Genomic DNA, 25026 nt, shown 5'->3' on the forward strand with positions numbered 1-25026 from the left:
GTCAATACGCAGCTGATTGTATCTGCTGCAGGGCTCCCAAAAAAGAAAGAAAGAACTCTTCCCCTTAGCTTTCATCTGCTTCAACTTTGAACTACAATCTTGTGTACGTCTTGTCAGATCTCGGCTCCAGCGCTGCACTATGAATCATGAAAGGGCAACTTGCGTCGCGGTGGATCTAATATTTAATAAATATGTATCGATATACATTTGATTTCATTCCAGATCACACCAATATTAGGTCATATATTACCTTACGCATACGTTTAACTAGAAAGAGGTGGGAGAAGCATATTACTTCTCTAAACGGAGAGAGATACCACAAAAAAGGGAAAAATATCCTTTGTAGACCAATAGGATGAGTAGGCTGGGAACGCTCCCCTTGTCGTGACTGGTACATTCCTAACAATAGAGAGGAAATAACCCTCATGTCTGTAGAGAGGAGTCGCTTCTTTCGTGCAAAAGTCCACTTAAGATGACAAAAATGGCTGCCTGCTAAGATGTATGGCCTCAAATTATGCCCCGGCCATTTCTTCATGGCTGTTGCTGAGGGCACTTTAAGGAAGGGAAAAGCGATAGCAGGTGGAGAGAGAGCAAAGTGGATAGGTTTTATGGCCTATTGCCTTGTCTGTCATCTGCAGGGATCAATTAGTCTTGACTGCATGTTAGGGGATGGCTGTGAAAATACAAAATAAAAGCTGGAAAATGAGGAATCAACCCTGTGTCCCCACCATGCTAATATAATATAGTATATCTATAGTATTAATATAAGGAGGGGATTCCTGCTCATTAAATGCACGAAATGTGCAAGGGGGAAAACGCTGTATGTAAATTACCTTATTAAAGCGGGTCTATTGATTAAGGACAACGTATTCCCAGGTCCTACTTTACTAAGTAGGTGGTTGCTGTAGGATAACAGAAGATGACATCATTGCGGTTTACTATGAGAGCATGACTTCAACACCCGCTAGATCAATTCCAGGTAGCAGATATTAGCTTCGTCCTCATTGGAACAACAGCACCACCACAAAGGTTTCCATCACAGGATCAGCAAGAGAACAGAGCCATGCTCCTAGCCTCGCACAGCCACAATGTGTGTTGGTGTTTTCTGCCAGGCAAGAAGCAATTCAGGGTATTGTAGGAATATAAAAACACTGGAGGAAACCAGGAGTGACAAATCTCAAATAAACCTATCAATACAAAAGCAGATAGATCAGAAATGAATGAACTGTACGTTGATGTCCGATGTTTTGCAAAGGGCCAAGTATATTGCTACTACAATACAGTTATGTTAAAATGTATTTTACCAAGACCGGGAGTACATCCATCTATGTTTTGTTGATCACAGTATAAAAAAAAGATGCTGTTTATTTCTAACCATTACAAATTGTAATTGAGCTGGGAGCCACAGGAATTCCACCAATAAAGACGAAACGTCCAAACAAACGTATCCCCGGGAGGCCTTTAAACCAACACCAACATACATTGTTATTTAATTGTCCTGTAGTTTATAGCAGTGTTTAAACCACTCCTAACCCTGTAAAAGGTGAAACCCAGTGGTGGTTGGGGTGTTTTTTACACTCTCAAACTGAGCAGGGGAATGACGTGGGCTCCTGATTCAGTTAGTCAGAGATCCTTACCGTTATATGTGTTGACTTTAAACATCACTGAGTCTAGTCTTGTCAGCTGAATAATCAATGGCTTCCCTTCCGGCAGCCCCTGGGCTGTTTCTGGGCGCAGTACGGAGGGAAGGAGGAGAATCATGTTTGCTTTGGAAGGCAGCCATAGCATTTATGAGCTTAAGAATGTACACAAGGATGGGACGGCGAAATCCCTTCACCAACTGCAATTCCGTTTTTTATTAATAAAATTGCATCGGCGCATCCCTCCAGGTTACGATTCCCCATTATTAGCGTCGCTGTCGTTTATTATTTTTACTATGAATACTCGTGGTTTGTTAATTGAGCTGGAGACCGGGTTGGAGTCAGAGCTAACGCGTTACGCTGATACTCAGCCAATCAACAAGCCAGAGGTATTCATGCAACACTTATTGAGCGCCGAGGAATCGCAGCGAGTGTGTGGGAGACGCCGGATGAGAGATACACTGCTTCTTGATGGATGCTAACGGTTTATTCGGCGATACTTTCGGTGAAAGCTCAGAATCTCTATCGAGAGCTACCGAGCAGAAGGCTGGATATCCGAGACACATGATACCATGTTTTTGTAAGAGTTTTAACAGATGATTTTTGACAATTTAGTGCATTGTACCAGAATTACGTTTTTCTTTCTTTAGCTTGTGGTATTCCAGACAGTGGCAGTTGGGGCCGAGTAACTGATGAACTGATTATAGTTGTGTGGGTGGTTTAATTCTTTGACTGATTCAAAGATCATGCGCAGGGATGGATTTCATCAATGGGCCAGTTGGGGGCCCCCCAGGGGACCAGAGGTCAGTGGGGCCCCTTGAGTAAAACAAACATGAGCTAATCCCAACGCAAAATTATTGTTTTCTTAGGGTTCGAAAATGTACCCTAGGGCTCTTGTATACTCCACCTCACTGATACGCACGTGTGTGTGTGTGTGTGCGTGTGTGCATGTGTGTGTCCGCTTTCTCAGTCTTGCCAGCGAGTGGATACAGCTAATAGTCTGGAATGGATACAATTCTCATACGTCTATGTCTCTGTGTGTGTGTGTGTGTGTGTCTCTGTGTGTGTGTGTGTCTCTGTGTGTGTGTGTGTGTGTGTGTGTCTCTGTGTGTCTCTGTGTGTGTGTGTGTGTGTGTGCGCCTTAAATAAGGCAAGGCGGTCATAAGCCTAGCAAGGGGGCCGTATAACTTTGCGAGATCCTTGAACAACATACAGATCGTCTTACCGCATGCATGCTCAAACTCTTTAGGATGAATTCAACAAGTGCTCCTGGAGTTCACTTCCTGCGTTGGCGACCCAACAGGAAACACAGTAGGCCTGAAGGAGTCTGCTGTGATATTAGATTCTCCAAGGTTAATCATCCAATGAAGTTCCTAGGTCGAGGGAGTCCGCTCTCCCACTGAACGTAATGCCTTACGCATGTTCGGCATTAGTCTGGGTATTTCAGACCTTTAGCGTCAGGCTGTTGGTAACTGATGGTATCCAAACGCAAAAGTATCCACTTTTGTATTTTGTCGAATCAAACAATAGATTCATGCCATTTAGGAATGTGAAGCACACACTTTATACTGGGAGAATTAAACAGTTTGAATAGTAGTCGGAAGAAGTAGATGGGACTAAAAGTTTTAAGGCATATTTTAGACACATTGTATGTTTTTTACCCACTATCCAAACTCAATTGACGTCTTGTCAAGACGCGTGTTTAGGTTATGTACGGAAATATAATTGGACACCGACTTTAAATTAATTTTTTCAATTAAATATGATGAAACAATTTGAAAGATAGTAAACAGTCGTTTATTTTTTATGTGTGTACGAATATAAAAAATACTTAAATCATTTTGGAGGTTATCGAGAAGATCTAGATATCTAGATATGCAATTCAATTTAAAAAGTGAATGTGCAGTAATGAAACTGACTTCCCAATGGAAATGTACTCCATGCGCACAAGAATACACCGAACCTTCTTCAACAAACACAAATTTCTCCATCGTATAGGGCCGACATACAGTATATAAAGGTGGTTGACGTTGGCTTCGACGGCAGCCGATTATTCAGTTCAACGGTCCAAGAGCGGCCGCCACCATTTTCTCCAACGGTATCTCTTGCACTGTAGAGCACCACAGGCCCCCTCCTCAGCAGTCGGTCTCTCTGATCACGGGTGAGATCAAGGACAGGCGGAGGAGAGGAAGGAGAGGAAAGACAAGAAGGAAAGGAAGGAGCATGTCGTGGAAAGCCCTGCAGGGCACGGAAGAGATTTATCCCATGGTTATACAAGCAACCATCTTGTAAAGTGAAAGGCATGCACAGTGGTGGCTGGAGAATAACGTGTGGCCCCGGGTTTCTTTGAGTGTACTGAAGGAGAGCTAAGAGAGTTTGTGTGTGTGTGTGTGTGTGTGTGTGTGTGTGTGTGTGTGTGTGTGTGTGTGTGTGTGTGTGTGTGTGTGTGTGTGTGTGTGTGTGTGTGTGTGTGTGTGTGTGTGCGCGTGTGTGTGTGCAAAGACCTGCTCAGGTTCAACCTAAGGTTACGGGCTCTGCTGTAGTTTGCCCACAATGTTCCTCGGCAGATTTAGTTCATTTTATTTGGTACTTCCACCCACACGCAGTGCAGAATCACAACATATATTAGAAGTAGTAACAGGGACTCTAGTGAGATGGAGTATCACTTGTTTGTGTAGTCCGAGCACAACTGCTGGAGCATGGCATTAACAATGCTACGGTGAGAGGTTGAATTCTCACTGGGGTCACCCATACTAAGAAATGTATGTAATGCGGTAAGAGGCTTTGGTCAAAAGCAACCACAAAATGGCATACATACAAAGTTAGCCTGAAAATAAACCCACAATCACATGCTTTTTGGTCCTTGCCAAAGAAGAGATTTACAATGCTACACTTGGCAGACTATCAACAAATTTACATTTGTAATAGGACATTTTTCATACAAGGGTCATTTCAGTTCTGTGCCAAAACCATGCCGTTGTATTGATGATCCAAGATTTATTGGTCAGTGATTTTCCATTCCACCAGGACTCGACTGTTGAATGTGTCCATGCAAAGGCAAGGACTAGTCCAGGGTAGTGCCAAAGGGTTTGGCTGCTGCATTGATTACATTTCCTATCTCCAGTACAACTCCATTGTTTCAATTTTTGTTAATAAAAAACAAGGTCAGTATTGAATAAAACATGTGGCCCGGACAACAGCCCACGAGAGGGGTGTTGTGGACGGGTGGATTCCAAAACCTCGGTTGCTGGAGGATTCTGGACCTCAGAATAAGAGGATGCGGGTCTGTCATAATTTTATGAAGAATATGAAATAAAAAATACTAGGTGAGGTCAAGAGATTTTTGGCTGCTTCGTTCAACAACACACCCTAAGCGATCAGAAAGAACACTGGGTACGATACTAAAGTTATTTACCTTTTCTTTTTTCTTTACCTTTGCTTTACAAAATGGATGACAGCCAGTGGGAATCTTGTGCGCCAACACATAGTAACTCACATCAGAACTTCCTCCAGGAGAGAATGCCATCCTGGCCGTCGAAGTGTTAAGAGACAAAACTGATAATCAGCGATTGTATTTAAGCACGCTCACACATAATAAAGGCACGTGACACACATTATAAAAAAGAAATAAATGAATAAATAGTTTGTTTGCTGAGCTTTGTTCGTTAAGCAAATGAGGGGAGCTCATTGTGATCGTGACTATGTAGACGGTGTCAACATATGAGGGGACTCTGCAAATACCTCCTGATGAGGTATCAAAGGCCAGGCCCGTAAGTACCCAATCAGACCTCTACTTTGAAACAAAACACTATAAATCATGTTTCATTTTCGGTACGAATGCAAAACAATTTGCTTGAATCAAAAAGCTTGAGGGAGATATAGAAAAAAAAACTTTTTACGTATACATAGATAATAAAACAATTGACTGTACTGAATGTAAAGCCGGACTAGTGTTTGAGATTTCAGAAGCCAGAATGATGGACCAGAAAATGCAAGCAGGGTCTTCCATCTGGCTCTGTATGGTTTGTTGAATCAGGATAAGAACCAGCCAGAGGACATTCATCCCTGTGTACAGCCGCTGATTCCCAAGTAGCAACAGGCAACACGGCCCTATCCAACACAAATGCTTTTCATATATAAAGAGGCAGGCACTGGAGGTAGCACTGTAAACCAAATGTTAAATAAACTCATGATTGCTAATCATCATCACTCTCAAATGCTGTATGTACACCCAAAGTCTCAGCCACATTATTATCTCGGACTGGCAGTAAAAACCGACTCGCAGATAGACTCCATAGACATTATTTCCCAATTAATTTCATAAGGGAGATGGCGCCGGCCTGCCAAGAGTACAAAGAAGCAATAAAAAAGCAAATGGCTGTGGTGTCCTTTTCCAAATGGCCTGCCCAATGAGGCCTACGCAACTTGGGGGCGAACGCTATTTGCCCGAGATTATCCCTCATCTTATTTATAGGGAAACGGAACATCCTTTTTTCCACATTTTCGAAGAAATCTGGACAAGGCAATCATATACACCCGGCTGCCAGGCCCCGCCATAATCTTAGAAATCACACTTTCAATTTACACACATTAGCCACCGCCTCGCCGGAGCCTCCGTGAAGATCAGTGGGAGAAATAGAAAATACAATAGATTTCTGAGAGAAGAGACGGCTTCCACTGTGGTTGCCTTGATTGGCACCATGGACTTGATTCAGTGGTGATGGGGTGTTTGACTGCAGACACAACAGTGTGAACAACAGACAGCCAAATTGAAATTGTCCTCGGGTTCTCAAGTTTTTAAACTGTAAAAAAAAAGAAAAAAAAGGTGTTTCCAAGGTTCATCCAGAACCAATATGAATTTAGTTTTTTGACGTAGCGTTGAAGAACAACAGACTCCTTTTACGGTAAGCTCCTTAATGGCTTAACATCATGTAGCTTCCAGGCATGCGATCACTTTAATGAGGAACAGAAGTGTAGTCGTGGGAGACACAGATGAATATAACTAAGCTTTATCCCTGCCAAGATACTCTATGATGATGCAGGGCGATTTAGAAAGCTTACAAAGGGCGTGCTACCTGATAAAATATCAGTAATATGAACAACAAATATCAAAACGTATGCATTTTAAAAGAAAACAAACCTGAAAAAGACCCCCTGCTACACTTTCTCAGTTTTGGCATATTTGTCACACATCATGCACAGTCCCATTATGTCGGGAATGAAGCAAACACTGCCTAGTATTGTAAAAACCCTGTACCAACAATTTGACATAGCAGTAGGTTGAGAGATTAGGGGAGACGCTGTGTTGCCTCTAGCTGATTGGGCGATTTGTCAAATTTGAAGGAACAATGATTTCTGCTCTGTATCATAAAAGTTCTAAAAATAAATGTCTGGGTTACCCGTCCTTGAGATGAAATTTGAACGCATTAATGTTCCGAAACGCTAATCCAACTCATTGTCATAGTCCGGACCCAAACCCAAAACCGATTCTTTGGCCTGTTATCATGAAAAGTTTGCTTACATTTTACGTAATGAATCTGTCCCACAAAAAAGACATTGTGTCAGAATGGGAATTCACCAGGTCAAAAAAATAACATACAACTTAACATCCTGCCAGGAGGTTTTCATGGTCCCCACAAACGTGGGTGCCACTGTGTCCAAGCTGTCATGTCAAGGGCCCCAAATGGTAACAAGGATTAAATGTGATTTGATTGAAAATTAAAAGCACATAAAAGTGTCAACAGGATGGTTCAGACTGGAGTGGCGCGCCCGTTCGGTAATCTTCCCAATCTCCTGTCTCTCCCTGTAGCTGCTAGTCTACAGCTAAGTATCTTCCAATGCCAGGTTTTCATAAAGAATATACCCAAAGCTTTCTTCAAACAGTGACGTGACCTCGTAGCATGTTTACCTTGCCGCACAGACTCTTTGTATATTTACCATTTAGTCATGGCTACACTACACTCTGCCCAGTGTTGGGGATCCAAAGTAAGCGATGGGAAACAGAATCAAATAAAGGAAAAGGACCTGGTTAAGCCTGGTTGATTAAACACACAGGTCCATAGGACTTGCGGGTAGGACTATTCTGCAACAGATGGGGCCATTATGCCACACCAGGCATTTATATGTACCGGTATCTCCTCACAACAGTTTGCCTTCTGGGTTCTCTTTGATTGCACGCCTGTTAGAGTGAATGGTAAACCGCAGACTTAATTCATTTTTCGAAATATAAATGTGAAACGTACTTGCCACATTCAATTTTGGTGGATATTAAAAAGGTTAAAGACCATGACATTAGTGGTGTTTTCAGATGCAACAGCTCCCCCCCGCTTCCTGCTTCTTACCCCTGCCAATGAAGATTTGGCTGAGTAGGTTGCTCCCCAAAGGCGAAGAGAAGAGAAAGACTTGTGTTACGTTATTGCGGGCTAGAAAACAGAGCTTCACAGCCCACTGGTTTCCATTATCATTCCTACCACCTAATGAGTGATTGTTCGCAGACTGATCAAATTAAATTGCAAGCCTGACTGATTCCAGCAACAGGTGTTTTTTTTTTTCGTTTTTTTTGTTTATTTGTTTTTCTCTTTCCTTTTTTGCAGTGTTTTTTTTTAACAGTAATAATAATGATAATAAGGTAAAACTATTCTGCATATTTTTAACAATAACAATTGATAAATAGATATTTTCTTTTTTTTACGGTTCATTCACCCTCAGTCTAATAGGTTTAACGGAAAATATAATCTCTTGGTTTAAAAAGAAACCTGAAAAAAAGTAACGGAAATGTTTGCAGACTAAAGATGGATGAACCATCGTGACCTATGTACGAATGGATGAGCCTCATTCTAGGAAACGTCAACAACAGGCCAGGAATCATCCATTATTGACAAGAAATAGAATACCGATAGAACTAAAGGCTCAGTTATGGTTCGACGTCGACCCAACGCAAGGGGGTTAAGGGACCCATTACGTCCTTGCGGACCCTTCTTGCGTCCACCGCAAGGGCCTGACGTGCGCCTTCCAAAAATGTTAACCTTGCGTTGAGGTGACGCAGCAGCAAGGGCTGTGATTGGTCGGCTCACTAAAACCCGACGCGGAACCAAAACAGGTTCACGAAGAGTCTGAGTCATTGCGCTGTGTCCACAGGGAACCATAATCAGGCCTTAAGGCTTTGGAAGCTAGGACTCTAAATAAAGGAAGTTGTTTAATGGTATTACTGTGTGACACACTAAAAGTTAAAACCACCAATTTCTCTGAACTGACAAATGGAGGGTTAGGTGCATCTTCAGAAGTTGTACATTTAAGCATTCACGTGAACATTTGACTTGAGCAAACTGTTGCACACATTAGGGAAATCAAGAAAGATAACACATGCAGCAGCACATTGTCAAATGTGGAACGGTTATGTGCATATGATCTAGAAAAGAGGGGTGGCAACGATGAACAATTACTGACATTAATCAGTGAATTGTTATAGCTTTTAGCATGTTGGCTGTTGATGGTTTGGCTTTTGTGAGTGCATTCACTGCAAACACAATGGCAAACACACTCTCATACCCATTATTAGTATACATCTATTTCTGTTCTACCACTATCACATTGTTGTAAGAAATCTTTTTGGCGGGCGGAAATTTGCATGGAATCTGCACGCCTACTGCCTCATTCAATAATATTTAGATTGCTTTCCCATCCAAGACAAGCTCTTAATGAAATCATATCTCCAAGTACTTAATATGATAATCTCAATTATCATCAACTGTCGAAGTGTGAACATGCCACGACTTCTGTAAACAAAAGCAGTTGTGCTCCGCGGTTTGGATTCACAGCCGAGCCGGCAGCAGGAATAAGAAGGGCCTTTTTAATGGTCTCTTTCCATGTTAATGGTATTCAGTTTGTTCTTAACACGCCATTGCACAGATATTGAAACCATTCATTTCTGTAATAGGGAGAGAGGTCCCGGGGTGCACTGAATCTGAGCGTTGTCTCCCTGATTCCCTCTCTACGGTGCTACTTTTAACCCTCAACCCGCATTTGTTTGTGATTTGCATTGTGCCAGGTGAGTCTGCCTTGGCTCTTCTTAACGGATATATTACAATCAATTAACTTAAATTTCACTTATGAACAAGTGTTTAACACTTGTTGTTACACTGGATGTTGACTGCCCTTCAAAGATGATAACCAAATTGGGTTTGTGAATAACACAGCTCTCGGCAGCATGGAGACGAAGCAAACGTGTTCTGCCACGCACACGGATGAATTTATGAAAACATATGTCTGTGTTAGCATGAATTGGGCTGTTTATATCATTTTGTTTGTAGGTTTCAGTAAAGACATGAAGATCTCGAAGCTTCCGTGTCACGATGTGATTATTTCCAAGAAAATAGTGTCATCCATCAAAATAAAGCAATACACTCATACCAGGCAATTAACAGCCAAAGAACCCCTCTGAAATGTAACTTGACAGATCAACTTCAGCATTTATTTGTATCTGTAATGTTGCTGGTTATCGGTCCACATAAAGAAAAAATATATATAATATATAGTTGAAGTTTATTGTATTGATCTATCAAATTTAATCTAGCCGATAGAAAATCACCTGTGATTAGGGGTTAGCCATTAGGGGTTAGCCATCTTGCTCAAGGATACCTACAGGTGACATTGGGGTAAGAACCCCAAAATCTTTCAGCTGGACAATGCTGCCTCCCTAATCGTTAGGATGAACACTGATGCTAAGTGAATACTGAGCTCCCCTGTGTGCTTTGGGTTGTTGTCTAAGGAAATCATGGACATTGCCTGCGGTTTGAAAAGCACAGCAGGATGAAGTGTGACACCTATAGGAGCGTTAGGGAGTTAGCCGTACCACCCAGAGGGCTTTATCGAACGCCACGACGGAGTTAAGAACCAGGGCTCTATGCAGATCAATGGATACGCATTAACCTTTAGTACCTTAACATGACGGCATCGACATTTGAACGACGCTAACTGCTTCACACACACTTTCACAGTGCAGCTCTGGCAAATTTTGGATATATTTACGGATTAATTTGGCTGGATATAAAGAGGTAGTTACCTTTAAAGACATCATGAAGTGAAAATTGAATTTGTTCTTTTTTTGTACCTTGTTAGCCCATTTCAACAGTCATTTACCTACTCTAATTGAAAAGAGAAAATATGGAAAATGTTATTTTAAATCCAAGCTTTAAATTTCAATCAAGGAAGCCTACAACGTGCTAAGAGCGTATTTTATCACTTTTGTAAGAATTCTGAAGGCTCAACTAAATCGTAATCATGCTAATGTTCGCATGAGGTGAGTTAAGTGCACTCTGAATCGTGTGTCCAAGTTATTTAACGTTATTGATAACATGCCTTTCAACGATAAAGTATAGAATTGGAATAAATAGATATATTTCCTATGTTATATATTTCAATCATTGTAAGCTCCACCAATCTTTTGAGAAAGTACTTTCTATTGTGAGAGATTTATTCTCGGGGTCTCCCAAAGAAGCATTGAGGTGGCAAACTTGACAAGTCTGGTCACAATGAATAATGCAGAGTTGCTATGAGATATGTTGAAATCCCTATTTGTGCGACACAAATGTCTGGGGCAATAGGTGAGAGAATCAACTTGGAAACGGGAATCATATACACCAGCCTTTCCCTGTATATAAAATTCATGAATCAAAGAGCACTCAAAAAACTTGCTATTGGGTTTGATATGCACATATCAAAAAAATAAAATAATAATAATTAAGTAATCATTTATTTACATCAGTTATAAATATTAAATCAGTGAAAAAGCATTTACTATCCATTAACTAACAGTTAACTAATGGTGTAGTAATAATTGACTAAGGGTGTTCATGTTTTGTAATAGGGTTCATGTTTTCTAAGGTATTCATTTAATCATTATTGAATAGGGTAAGGGTGAACCTTAATTATTGTACCCTTATTGTACGCTTGAGCTACCAGAATTCCAGAGACACACGTCATTTCTATACTCCCAGTTACCCACAACAAAGCAACAAGGTGAAGACAGCATGCCGATAATAACCGACCGCAATTACCACAGCAAAATTAGGGACACGAAATCAAAGCGGTGTAAACGGAGGGCACCCGCGACAAACAAAAAACAAAACCAACCAGAGTAAACACCGGTGAACAAATGCAAGATGTCATCGACGTCAACAAGAGACACCTGCCTTCAGAACGACTTGACGTCAAGTGCTTCAAAAAAAACCGGGGTCTAGTTTGGGCCAAAAGTTAGAGCAGTTTCTGTGTGGCCTTGGTAGACGCCTAGAGCCAGCGGTTGATACCACCGTGTGAGATAATAACGTACAGCTACTGTCGGAGCGGTGGACCTGGGCTCTGCCGTTTATCTCCTGGGAGTTTGCCAAGGGAGCATTCGATAAAATATTTGTATAAAGATAGATTTTTAATATGAAGTTGGTTGAAAAAAGCAGCGCAAGGTGATGATAAGAGGGAAATAAAAAATGCACTGTTTTTCCCTGGGGGTTTTCGCTTACTGTGTGCATGTTTCTGACTGCCAGGCGTGTAAACATGAATCCAGGTGCTCTCTTGCCTATTGTTTTACACAATATTGAAATGCAAGCTCTCGGAAAGAGCAAAAAAGACACGAATGCGAGTGAACTGCAAGGTTGGCCTTAACGAAACAAAGGCCAACACAGGGGTTTAATAAAACAGCTTTGATCTCAGATTACCTCTGCAGCGATGCTGGTAAAAGCTAGGCCAAGCTGTAGTGTTATGCTACTGCTGCTTCCGACCAAAAGTATTTGCCTTCCATTGCCAACACAACAAAAGGAAACACTAAAACAACTCCCAGCCGTTGTATTCTTTCCTTACTCCATTAATTGTGGAGGACCACTGAGATAAGGCCCCACAGAGTCGATTTCACATTTTTCCACCATCGTGGGCACATTCGATGTGACTGCCGTTATGCCTCGGAAGAACATTGTACATGCACGCACGCGCACACACACACACACACACACACACACACACACACACACACACACACACACACACACACACACACACACACACACACACACACACACACACACACACACACACACACACACACACACTTTATGGTTGTTTACACCACACATAGACCCCTCTTGCTCAGTTGAATGTAAACCAATCTCTCTCTACTGTTTCTCTGTACGGGAAACAATCTGGACATGTCATTGCGTCAGTTAATTTCACACCTCACTTGATACTTTGTGATGTAAAGGAACAGTTGGGAGGCCTGGCTGTCGAGGTATCACACCGTCAGCAGAATCATATTCATGCGGAATGGGGAGATGGGGCGGACATTTGCCGGGAATTACTGTGGAATGTGATTACGTTATAGACTCGAATAGTCACGAGCAGAGAACCCACCGGTGTGCAAGTGGGGGTGGGGAGGAGGAATCATATGCACAGGGAGACATAAGCACAGACGTGAAGCTCGGACAAACATAAAGGTGCGTGTAGCTGAGAGTCATTGTCTCAACTCCTGGCCTTGAATGTCATCAACTCATTCAGGCATTGTTTTTATAACATCACTATCGTCCGGCCATTTTAAATTATTGCCAATTGTGCGTTATAATCCCACGTCACGCGTGTTTAAAGAAAACGCGCGTCCATGTCCACAATGCAGAGGACTAAGCAAAGATTACTTACAAAAGCACTTGCTAATGTAATCGCATGTTAGCTTTTTCCATCATCTGTAATAATGTGACTAGCAACTATGTGCGTTTGTGTGTGTACATAATTATCATGGAATGTTGTTTGACACAGTACACTGACCCAAATGTTTCGGGGTGGCTGATTGGTTGGTATGTTCAGATGGTCCCAAGCATTTTAACTGCCAGATTGGACTGTTTGCATGGCCTTCAGTTAATCACTCTAAACCAATTACTCGGGAATCACCATCACCAGAGCAGTGCCGCGATCAAAGGGTCAGTCGGGTCAGTCAACACCCTGCCCAATAAAAGAGCTGCATCTTGAATTCACTTTTAACCTTTAAGTGGGTCTTCCTGGGAGTTATAGAAAAGAAGACACTACTGTTATATTAGTCTAACAAATCAGATTTCAGAGCTTAAAACTGATGGCAGACAAGCTAAAAACTATATGACCGGGCTGTTTTTTTTCTTTAGCTTAAAATTTCAAACTTTTGACCAATCTTGTTGCTAGGGGCGGGGAACAGTAGATGTGTGGTACATGGAATGGGTCTCTACTGAAAACAACCTGATCGTTGGAACCACAACAAACCTGATATAGCTGACCATTAATCTCCAGAAGAGGACCGACAGCATCGTCTTCCCATTGTCCCCAATGGCCAACAAAACAAACTCTGCCAGCACTGGCAAACCAAACTTTTACCCTAGCAGGTTAGAAGATAAGCTAAAAATGTCCTTTGCAGACACCAATGGCCCTAGACCAAGCATCTGTAAAGGTTTCAAAACAAAAACTGTAGTTAAACTGGCCAGTGAAGAAAAGGATGAGTTAAAATAGTCTTTCATCCTGCACTCGTGAATGAGTTTATCTTCTGAATAATATATCCGCAACAAAACAGGAAAGACTGTATAATTCTGCCCCTAACAATTTTAGTTTTCTGGCCTAGCTGCGGACAGCATCCCACAGAGGTAAGGCTATAGGCTACAATCGCATTGTCGAACTTCTGTGGTCGCGATTACTGTGATATTAATGGACTCATCTGCAGCAGTATCAACCCTGCTGGTTGGTCAATTAAATTACATTCAATTTCAAATGGCTTTCTTTATCAAGATCTTCATCCAGAGATAAGTGTCTGTGTATTACAACACATAATGGGAATTACAGTAAACAACCGCCAACAACGGATGTGGCTTTAAAACAGTTTAAGATGTCGAAACGGCTGGGTAAAGTATTTATATGGGGCCGTAAAAGCATCTCTGTCTAAGCTAAGCCAAGCTATGGTATCACAGTATGGTATAAGACTTCCTAAATGTTGATTTAATGTTGTATATTGAATCTATCTATAATATATGTGAATCTTATCTGTAAACCAACAAATAATTAAATGCTGGACCAAAACGTCAGAATATTGAGGAATGAGAAAAGATCTGGTTGTGCTCATACAAAAATGTATTCGTTTCTAAAATAATCAATGCAAAGCTTACCACATGTTTTCATTTCTATTTCTAGTGATAGAAAAATGCAATCATTTATTATTTGATTCATTTGAACCGGATGACTTTAACACAGAATGACGAACAAATGAGCTCTAACGTACAGGAAAATGAAACGAAAAAACTCAAAACCGAATAAAAACCTGTTGTGGAATGACTTCCACTCGCACAGCCCATAAACATGAGAGCAAACTCAGATCAATGAGATTCCATTACCGTCCTATCTCATTTCCCATAGCCGAATTGAAAATGGCTTGGAGATGGATCGTGTCATTACCGATTCCTGCAGATCCACGGGAACCATAGATGGGCGGGTGGGGCAAAGTATCTGCAGTGTGTGTGTGTGTGTGTGTGTGTGTGTGTGTGTGTGTGTGTGTGTGTGTGTGTGTGTGTGTGTGTGTGTGTGTGTGTGTGTGTGTGTGTGTATCTGCAGTGTGTGTGTGTGTGTGTGTGTGTGTGTGTGTGTGTGTGTGTGTGTGTGTGTGTTTTCTAGCTCATGCTGTACCGATGAATAGGTTATTTTTTTCTAAGTGATAAACAGGAAGGTGAGCAGGAGTTCACGCTCCATACACTGCCCTGTGCATGGAGGAAATATTGGAACCTTAAGAAGGCCTTCACAGCAAATGATTATCACATCGCTGTGAACTAAGGGCACACTGATGTTTGCTTCCCTCATTTTTATGCATTTTTCCTTTCTCCTTTTTGGGTAAAACACTGACTTTCATAGAGCAGTAAATGTAGATGCTGGCTTAAGTGAATTGTCAAAAATGTATTTGGTTTTATTCCTCTTTTGGGAGAAAGTTTGTACATTCATGAATGTATGTGTCCGTGCTAATATGTGTAGCTCAGTATTTTAGTGCTGTAATGTTACTGAACATTTATTGGCTGTGATAACTGTCAAGGTTAAATTATTTGAATTACATCAAAGTATTCTGAAATAATTTTCCCCTTGAGGACTTTCAATAAAATTCACTTTCTTAAAACGTGGTCGTTTTCAGAGTCAAGGTTTTCCGGGTCCTGCATATTGTCCCTGCCATTGAGTACGAAATAATTGCCTAAGCTTAACTAAGAAGTCCATACTTAGCTGAGGGCCTCAACAGCACAATCGAAGTGAGAGACGTTGAGAAGAAACGTAAAAATTGGAACTATGCCCACTCAAAATGTCCTTAGCTTGGTTATTACAACAATTTTGTGCTATGAAAAAAATCCCCAAAAATGTCATCCCTTAGCCAGAAGTTTCCTAAATATTAGACAATAACAATAGACCCATAAAAACAGACATTGCCTACACCCCTAACGCAACATCAATATTTGAATAGCTTGTTAAATATTTCATGTTTCAGATCATAGGCAACACTCTGGCCGTACTGTGTATATTAACCTACTCCTCAGCCATGGCATGAAGGTTTGACACTGCAGTCTTGACTCTATAGGACTTGAATCTAAGCCATGATTATCATAGACCATCAAACAACGAGGATGTTAATATTTCATATTACGTCAATCAAATGCCGTGACATAATTGCATGCAAAAAATACAGAGTAATGCAAACCATACTATAATATTGGCGGTTGCTAAGGTGTGGTAAACCACTTAACGAGGAATTGGAGTCAAACTCTTGGCCCAATGGTTGACCAGTTCTATTCGTTTTTGGTTTTATGATAGAGAATAGCCGAAACTTGGTGCAATTATGTTTAGCCACAAAGCACAGATTGTGACTACTAAGAAAATGGCCAAAACATGAACCTCAAAAAGTGATGTACTGTTTCTTCTGACATTTTGTTTTTGGTGTGATCATCATATATATATATATGTTTATATATATATGGGATACTACTGAAGCAGGTGCCATGTTATCTTTCTTGGCATGTTGATAACATGGTCCAAGTCAGAGCAATGACATGTTTAGGGCTGTGTCTCTGATCTAAGTCCTCAATACTGATGCCTCAATACAAAATAGGACTAACAACAAAAATACAAAAGAAAAGACAACACAGGTCTATTTATTCCAAACGAGGGAGCAAATAATTTATCGAGCAGTGTCGTTGATCTGGATTTTCCAACCCGCTACACAAGAGAAGGCCGACCCTGCTAATACTTATCAATTTGATGTTGGATGACTGACTATGTATAATAGTTGACTGACGTTTTGTCATGCAACCTTCAATCTCAAGCACACACACACACACACACACACACTCACACTCACACACACACACACGCACGCGCGTGCGCGCGCGGCTGGCAGGGCTACAGCACAATGTGGTATTGACGAGTCTCTGTGCGGAAGCTATGCCATGTTTAGCGCCATTCAGGGCGAACCGTGGGTGGCGTTTCGGCACACAAGCAACTCCCTAATCACCCTACCCTCACCGACATGTCTTCAGCCTCTCAAGAATCCAGAGTCTTGATTACCCATTCAGTCCAAAGCAGATACGTCTTCACTTACATTATGCAGCATCCCCAAAAGAATGTAAGGCTTTTTGGGGCTGGGGGTAGGGGAATTAAAAGTTGCTTCTCATTTGCAGTTGGAGCCAGGGTAGGCGCACTTGGCAGAAAGAGCTGGCAATTACGTTGATTCGAGCATCATTGGATGACATTGACTCAGAGCAATTACCATTTAGCATTATGGGTGCATTCTGGAGTGTTCAGACTAGAATCGGTTCTAGGTCAAATCTGCTTGAATTGTGGGTCTTCTCGCGTTACGTCAGCATACTGTTTAACACGCACAATGCAGTGTTTTTAAAACAATCAAAACTGTGACAGGAGCTAGATGTTAACGTGTCAACATTAAAATCCAAATGAACCGCTTAATGAAACCATACCATGTTGGTATGCCCCACACATGGTGCATTGCAAATGCAATTAAAATGCTTTAGGCTGTAAGAGGAAATGACGCTCAGTTGAGTTGTGTCGTTTAATTTAACAAGCTCCAACGCAATCAGAATCACAGTCAAACTTGAACCATGCCGTCTTCCATTGTGAATGTATTACATAGAAGAACAATTTAGGCAAATTGAAACTGGACTCTAGAGAAAAGTCCATTAAATAAAAGGCCAATAGGATCACAAATTGATCATTGGGTCTGGTTACTGGAAAGATCATGGTTAACATTTCATGGTCATAGTTTGCACCCAACATAGAAATGTGTGTTGCATTTTCATTGCAAACAACGGTCTTGGTTCTTTATCTTCCAAACGGCGGCTCCATAAGCACCATAGCCCCATAGAGTGCTGTAGTCTCATATTGTATGTCATCTGGCCAACCGTAAACACCACGATCAAACGGTAATGTGTTGTGTTCCCCTCACAGCCCACGGTCCAGGAGGTACATCTCGTCTCCTGTTACCGCACGCTTTGATTAGATGCCAACATCATCAGCCATCTTAATAAGATGGGCTGATGAACTCTAGCCTGGGAGTACATCAATTCAGACACACAAACACACACACAGACCCTCTTCAGTTAGCTGAAAAACACTTACAATAAACGCGAAAGGAATGAGACAGAAAATGGGATGTGAAAATAGAGGAAATAAAAGCAAAAGGGTAAAGAGGTCGAGTAAGGAAAGAGGAGCAGATTAGACAAACTACAGACAGTGGTACTTTGATGAGCCAAGCCTGCCTGTATTTATGATTAAAAATCGTCCGCCTCCCTCTCTGCCAATAAGGTCTTATCTGTGCTGCATGCATATAAGTCTGATAGGGCCTCTGGCCACAGCGCAAGAGATAACAAAAAATAATTAGTTAACATTCAGCTCTGAGGAGACTGGATTTTTGGACAAAAAATAGCTGGAGCATGGGAGAAGGAAGGGGAGAGTCAGTTTTACTCCCAGTTTATTCACACACTAAATATTTTGTTTGTCTGTGTTTGTCAAGAATGACATTTCACCCACCATGTGCAGCCTTTTGCCTCAGAGATAAGTAAGAAATTGAAAAATCGGCACCTTCCCATTTTCCCATATGACAATTCAAAACAGCTCGAGTGGGATTTCTATGGCGAGGGCTGTGGCACAGTGCTGCTGTCGATTACCAGATTCAAGTAGATTTACATATACTTTAGATAAAGCTGTGCACAATCTGCATGAATAACTGATGACCAATCACAATTTTCTTTCCATCTATGTCCAAAGACAAATCTTTAACACAACAAAAAAATGCTGAAATAAAAAAAAAATATATATATTCATATATTCTCATTTAGTCACGGTAGATTTGCCTACAGTCAGTCTTGTGAATCTATTGTGATGGGAGCCATCTTAAAATATTCGGGGAGATAAATACAAAATGAGACGTGACTCAATTAACTAGAATAATTAATGAATTCAATTAACGATTCAAATTATTTAGTCATTAGCTTAATTCTCCATCATCTCCCGTTTAGCATGTAACGTTTGAATTTGAAATGTCGGAATGCTAATTTATGTCCCACATGACCTGAGTCTTCTATAATGCACCACCTTAGGAAATAATTTGTTCTGACTGTGGATAAAAAAAAAAAAAAAAAACCCTCGTGAAAATTTTTCTCCGACATGCATCCTTCAAACCATTTACAAACGAAAAAAATAAGAAGGGATCACTTGAGCACATCAATAAAGAAACTGTTTACACAAAGGCATACAGTCATCGCATGCCTCCGGCAACCCTGGTCTCTACTAAAGAGATTGAGGTTGAATCCGCCATAGAACAGCCTCTAATTTATTGAGGGCAGCAATGACAGTATCCACATTGAATGGCAGGAAACATGTACAGTGGAAAAAATCTAATAAAGTTCTGAGAGAGTTATGTCTAGGGAGCGCAGAGAAAGGTGTGTGGACGCAGAGAATTCTTACATTCCACACTGAGACCATAGCTAACATAAATAATGTTTTAGGTTACATCTGCTGTTTAGCATGTAGCACACAGTACACACAGAGTAGATTACGGTTTGATGAATTGTGTAGCGGAAATAAAAATATCCAAATCCAAAAATACATGGAGTGATTTGAATCATTATTCATCATGGCAAACATGAAACATGAAGGGACATAATAGTCCTGTAGGGACAAGAAGCAGTATTGCTTGCATGAAGTCGCTTTACACCCAAATGGGAGGGCTGATACCAATGTAGCAATATCCTTTCAATGTGTGAGCATGCTTTTGTAAGTTATTTTAGTATAGTGGATATTGTACATGAACACTCTCAGGGAAAGGCTCTGCGTTCTGTAGGCGCGGTTGGGCAAGAGGCCTAACCCCCATCTGTTCCTCAATGTTCCAAAAATAAATACCACTGAGGTACATACTAATAGTAGCTAATGGTAGTGTACTAAAACTATTTACCAATGATGAATGTGAAACCTCAAGGTTTATCATCATAAACACATACCTTGGTCAGGATACAAGGACTTTTTCTGTGAGCAAGATGCTTGAGAAAGTAACGAAAGAGACATTTTTCAAGGACAGGTACTTTAGTCTATAGATGACAATGTCAGCACTCTGTGATAATCATAGAGGCAAATGTCCAGTTCAGACAACGAACAAGGTTATAAAATATGAATTATCACAGAACAAGCTGAACTTTACAGCACTTTAATACTCCCCTAGTCACAAACCTGGGTGAGAATAAACTCCAAAACCCTTTTAGTTGGTTTAGATTATAATGTTTGAAGACGTTTATGGCTGAGCCTGCCCTTGTAATTGCAGTGTTCAACACGGCTAAAACATTTAAATAAAAATGGTTACTCCTTCTGATAAGACATGCTTATAAATCTGATGCTTTATTTGTTCCACAGAAGTCATGTACTCAACTTTCCAAGCCAGTCTATAAAAGTAAATGTTATGAGTGACTGATGCCATTCCCACTCTAGCCCATAGACTAATAAACCACAATCCTGTCTGCTTACTCGCCGTTCTAAATGTACTGTTCACAATGACGCAACTCTAATTCATATTCACGCCGTCGCTTCCTGTCTGTGATACAATCTAGTCTAATGACATTAGCATTTATAAACACAACACCAAAGGTAAATAAGACTTTCAGCCTCAATTACTTCTCCCTAATTCAGATTGATTTGGGATCGGACAGGGAAAAGTTTGGCCTTTGCAACGGTAATCCATGGCCCTTGAAAAGAAACCTGTTTGGAAACTTGCTTCTGATAAGGTTGGTTTAAAACAAAAGTGATGGCTGCAGTGAAAAGGTAACACAGTGCAGGTGTTGGTAAGGATTTTGTCCATTGTATTTATTCATGTATCCATGTTCACAAATTTGCTTTACTCAATAAAAAATGTGCCACGATTAAATCATCTGTCTGTGTTTGACTATTCAGTCTGATATTATCAGTTCTGCTTCATTCTAGACATTTATTAGATTAATCTTGATTAATAAATTGTATGTTTTGGCCATTTCCATGGATTAGTGAGTAATAAACATTACATATGCCACAAGCATGTACACAAAACACAAAGGCCATATTATCTTAAACTGAGACGCTGATTCAAGCAACTGTTTTAAGCAACTGAGGTGTTAAAAGTCAAACGGCATTGGTCGAACAAAGGCAGCACTAAACAGATGACCTTTCAGTTGTTAGTTATTGTATGGGCTTTACTAGTGTGAATTAGTTGGGCATTTATATTTATTTTCATCGCTTGCACAAAATGATATATATATTTGAGGATATGGACGGTAGATACTCTGTACCTATCAGTATTAAGGGTCGACTCAGTTGTCCCTTGCAATAATTATGATGATAACACTTGATAATAGAATTTGACAAGCCCCTCTGGACATAACTTGTTTGTGTCCTTACCAATGTCAAACTGGATGCTGTTGCACACACGTACAATTTACCAAACATTTGGACTGGTTAAAGCTGGAGATTGCTTTTAAAAAAAAAAACTAAAAAGGACCACTTATTTCTCACAAGGCCGAACAAGGAATCCATATCTCGTCTCAAGACTTCAACAGTATCGTAACGTCAGAGGAGAGCTGACAAAGTTATAACGGCAGCCATGAATTCTTGTTATATAACTGCCTTACTTGTCGACCCTCTGTTGGAAAATTAATCATGTGTCTTTTTTTCCTCTCAAGTGCCCCTGTACTTAATAACCCAGTCCGTGATAGCATCTGAAGGGCCCGCCTCCCACTTCCTCAGTGTTATATGAAAATTGCAACCACTTCACCGGCTTCTAACCAACCCTACTTGATCAGAACGGGGACGGCGGAGGGGATGGGTGGGGGGGGTCGAAGGGGATAGGGGCCCTTGATGGAGAAAGTGATACTGGCTCATGCTACTGAGATGCTGGAAGTGTCATTGTTAGCTCAGCTATTTCCCTGCTACTTGTTCTCTTAATCCAGAACCAAGTGATTTTTGTCAAGGCTGGTGCGACGGTTTTAGTGAAGTGGGGTCGGCACTCGGGTCAAGAGGTTTTGGGTTCGATTCCTTGTGGCCACAGTTTACCTGCTGTAGGTGTACATTTCTAAGGTACGGCAAGTGTCTCCCACTGGCCATAGCCATCTTGCAGTCATTATTGTGTATTAGAAGTTGCACGTGCACACTGCATAAGGCCTTAATGACAATTTAGGTGGTCACCTAAACTCAAAGGTCGGGAACCACTGATCCAGAGCACATTTAACACAGTGACGACTATTACGGCCTAAAAGGTTTTGGGGCATAACAATATGGTAATAGAAGAGTATTTCGGGATTTTGATACATGGTTTTTTGTTCTCTCCCCCACCCCCTCCAACCACCAAAACCACATCACTTTCTCATAACATTTGAGCCCATTTTTTATTTGCTCTCTCTCCCCCCACAGAAAAAAACCAATGGCTTCGTAGAGCTACCACATCACAGCAGCACCTAATTAATCATGGCAAGGCGCGATACACAACAACACACAGGCAGTTCTCTCCATAAGCCTGCGGCTACAGAACTACTGACAAATACCCAACTAAATCACTCAGCAGCCACCCCTCCTGACTGGAGCACTCTGCTCTACTCTGCTGCACTCGCGGGGGAAAAATCCCTGGTGCTCTTTGGTACATCGTTTTTGCCTTCTCAGGTGACAGGGTTGAGCCATTACTCAAATCCAATTTACCCTGCGGTGTTTGCGTTGCCAGTTTCGATCATGTGTGTGTCTAGTCGCGACGTATGAAAAAAAATAAAATACATATTTCTCGGTGTCCCCTGCCGTGGCCTGTTAAACGCCACACGAACCTGACTCGCATCACGCAAACACACACACACACACGCACATGAAGAAACACACACAAACACACACAGTCTGATCACAGTCTGCAGGGAGTGGAGAAGACGGCACGTTTACTGAAGGCGTTTATTTACCATAATTTCAGGGGAGCCTATCGGTTACTCAGAGAAAATGACATCCAGGTTGTGCTTATGATTTCCATAGGTTCAAGAGTGCGCAGATGGCTTATCATTCTTGATCATTCAAAATATAGCCAGCAATTGGACTAATGGTTTTCATAGGTCAGATCGCAGATCAGGTTTAAAAGGTCAGGTGTAATCAGATCAGTAAACACAGTGCTTCAAAAGCAGCTTTGGCTAGAATATTGAGCCAGACCGTATTTTCAAATCACATTTTTGCTAGGTCTATCGATTGGTGATCTTTGACTTCATTGCCTTATGGAAAGTGCTACACATAATAATTTTATGAGTATCCATGTTTTTGCAGTTTTCTACACAATTTAGTTAAAGCACGTTTCATCCCTCGTCCTAAACACCCTGCATCAGTACCTAATGCCCATTAGGATAAATATGAGATATTAAATGAGATGACAATTTCCTAAATGACAGCGATAATAGCAAATCTGATAGGCTTCAATTTAGCCACTTTGATAAATCCTTATCGTAATCAGTTTTGGTATTCTGATGCGTTTCAACCTCATCATCATCATCATCATCATACCAGGGTTAAAAATTGATCAATATTGCATCCGTTGTTCTATTGAGACGGGGTATGCTAATGCATGGTGACGCGCCACTACTTTACGTTTCTGTTTCATTTAATTCGTTCATGTTTTATGCATTCATGCGCAAACTCTCAGGACTCTGCGTTGACGTTGCCTCGCCGTGCGTCACCATGACGACACTTCCTTCCTGATATAATCACCACGGTTCACGCAGTGCCGCGGCAACCCAGGCGAGGTCAAGCGCTCCCGTCTGAAACGCATCTGACGGCGACACACAAACAGGCTTTTGCTCTTCCGATGAATATTTGATTGGAAAAAACAGTGGCGCAAAAACTTCACTGCTCCAAGTCCCAGAATTAACCGGAGCGATGAGACAGTGCTGGAGAACGGAGAAGGGTGTCCACTTGGATTGCTTCCGTGCCGCTGCATTTGGTTTGTTTCAATGTCCCTTTCACTCACACCAAGAACTTTCTGTAGTTGGTTATGAATAAGACCTGAGAAAACACCTTATTATAAGCATTATGCTGTATCGGATTCATCCAGATAAATATATTGAGCCAAGGCAGTAACTAACCCTAAGCCTAACCCTAACCACCATTTATTCGATATTTGAATCATACTTATTGAAATCCCCTTCTTAAAGCTTTGTCTAATGTGCGAAGCAGTTTTTCTGTTGCAGAATACCTCTGTAATGAAACAGGAAACAAGGCGTACCTTGAACCCCTTCAGTTTTAGGTTTCCTGTCCAGGCTCTGTGCCTCCCCCTCTAGGAGATCTGCTACAACATAGTAAGATAGTAGGACTATTGGATCCGTGATTATTCGAGACGTAATACTTTTTAATAAGATAACATGGTCAGTTTAAACACACTGTAATCGACATCCGAATCCCCTGTGAATTTCTTTCTTATTAAGTGGCTGCTTAACTTATCTTTTGAAATCACCATAATATTGTGTCTCTCATTGAGGACCCCCCCGGGACGACACTTCCTCACGCCGTCCAGTATTTGGGCAGCCAACGCCAGCACACAGCTTGCCCCTCCAACAAAAAACAACCTCCAAGATGGACCCTCTCTGATGAATGATTAGCTTGATGAGGAATCACGATCTAGATCAGGAGCAGCCTAATGTCAGCAATCTGTGCTGCCCATCTGTCTCCGTACCCAGCCCGTCCCCAGCTCTCAGCCACTCCTAGAGGAAAAAGGTTGAGTCGGATTTCCGTCAGAGGCCTACAACTGTGAACGGGTAGCACTCAATTTTTGATTGTTTTAACCGCTGCCTTGGAGCCTCTGTTAATGCATAATGTATGGCAG

Source organism: Gadus morhua, chromosome 17 (genome assembly GCF_902167405.1).
Source record: "Gadus morhua chromosome 17, gadMor3.0, whole genome shotgun sequence".
NCBI classification, from domain to species: Eukaryota; Metazoa; Chordata; class Actinopteri; order Gadiformes; family Gadidae; genus Gadus; species Gadus morhua.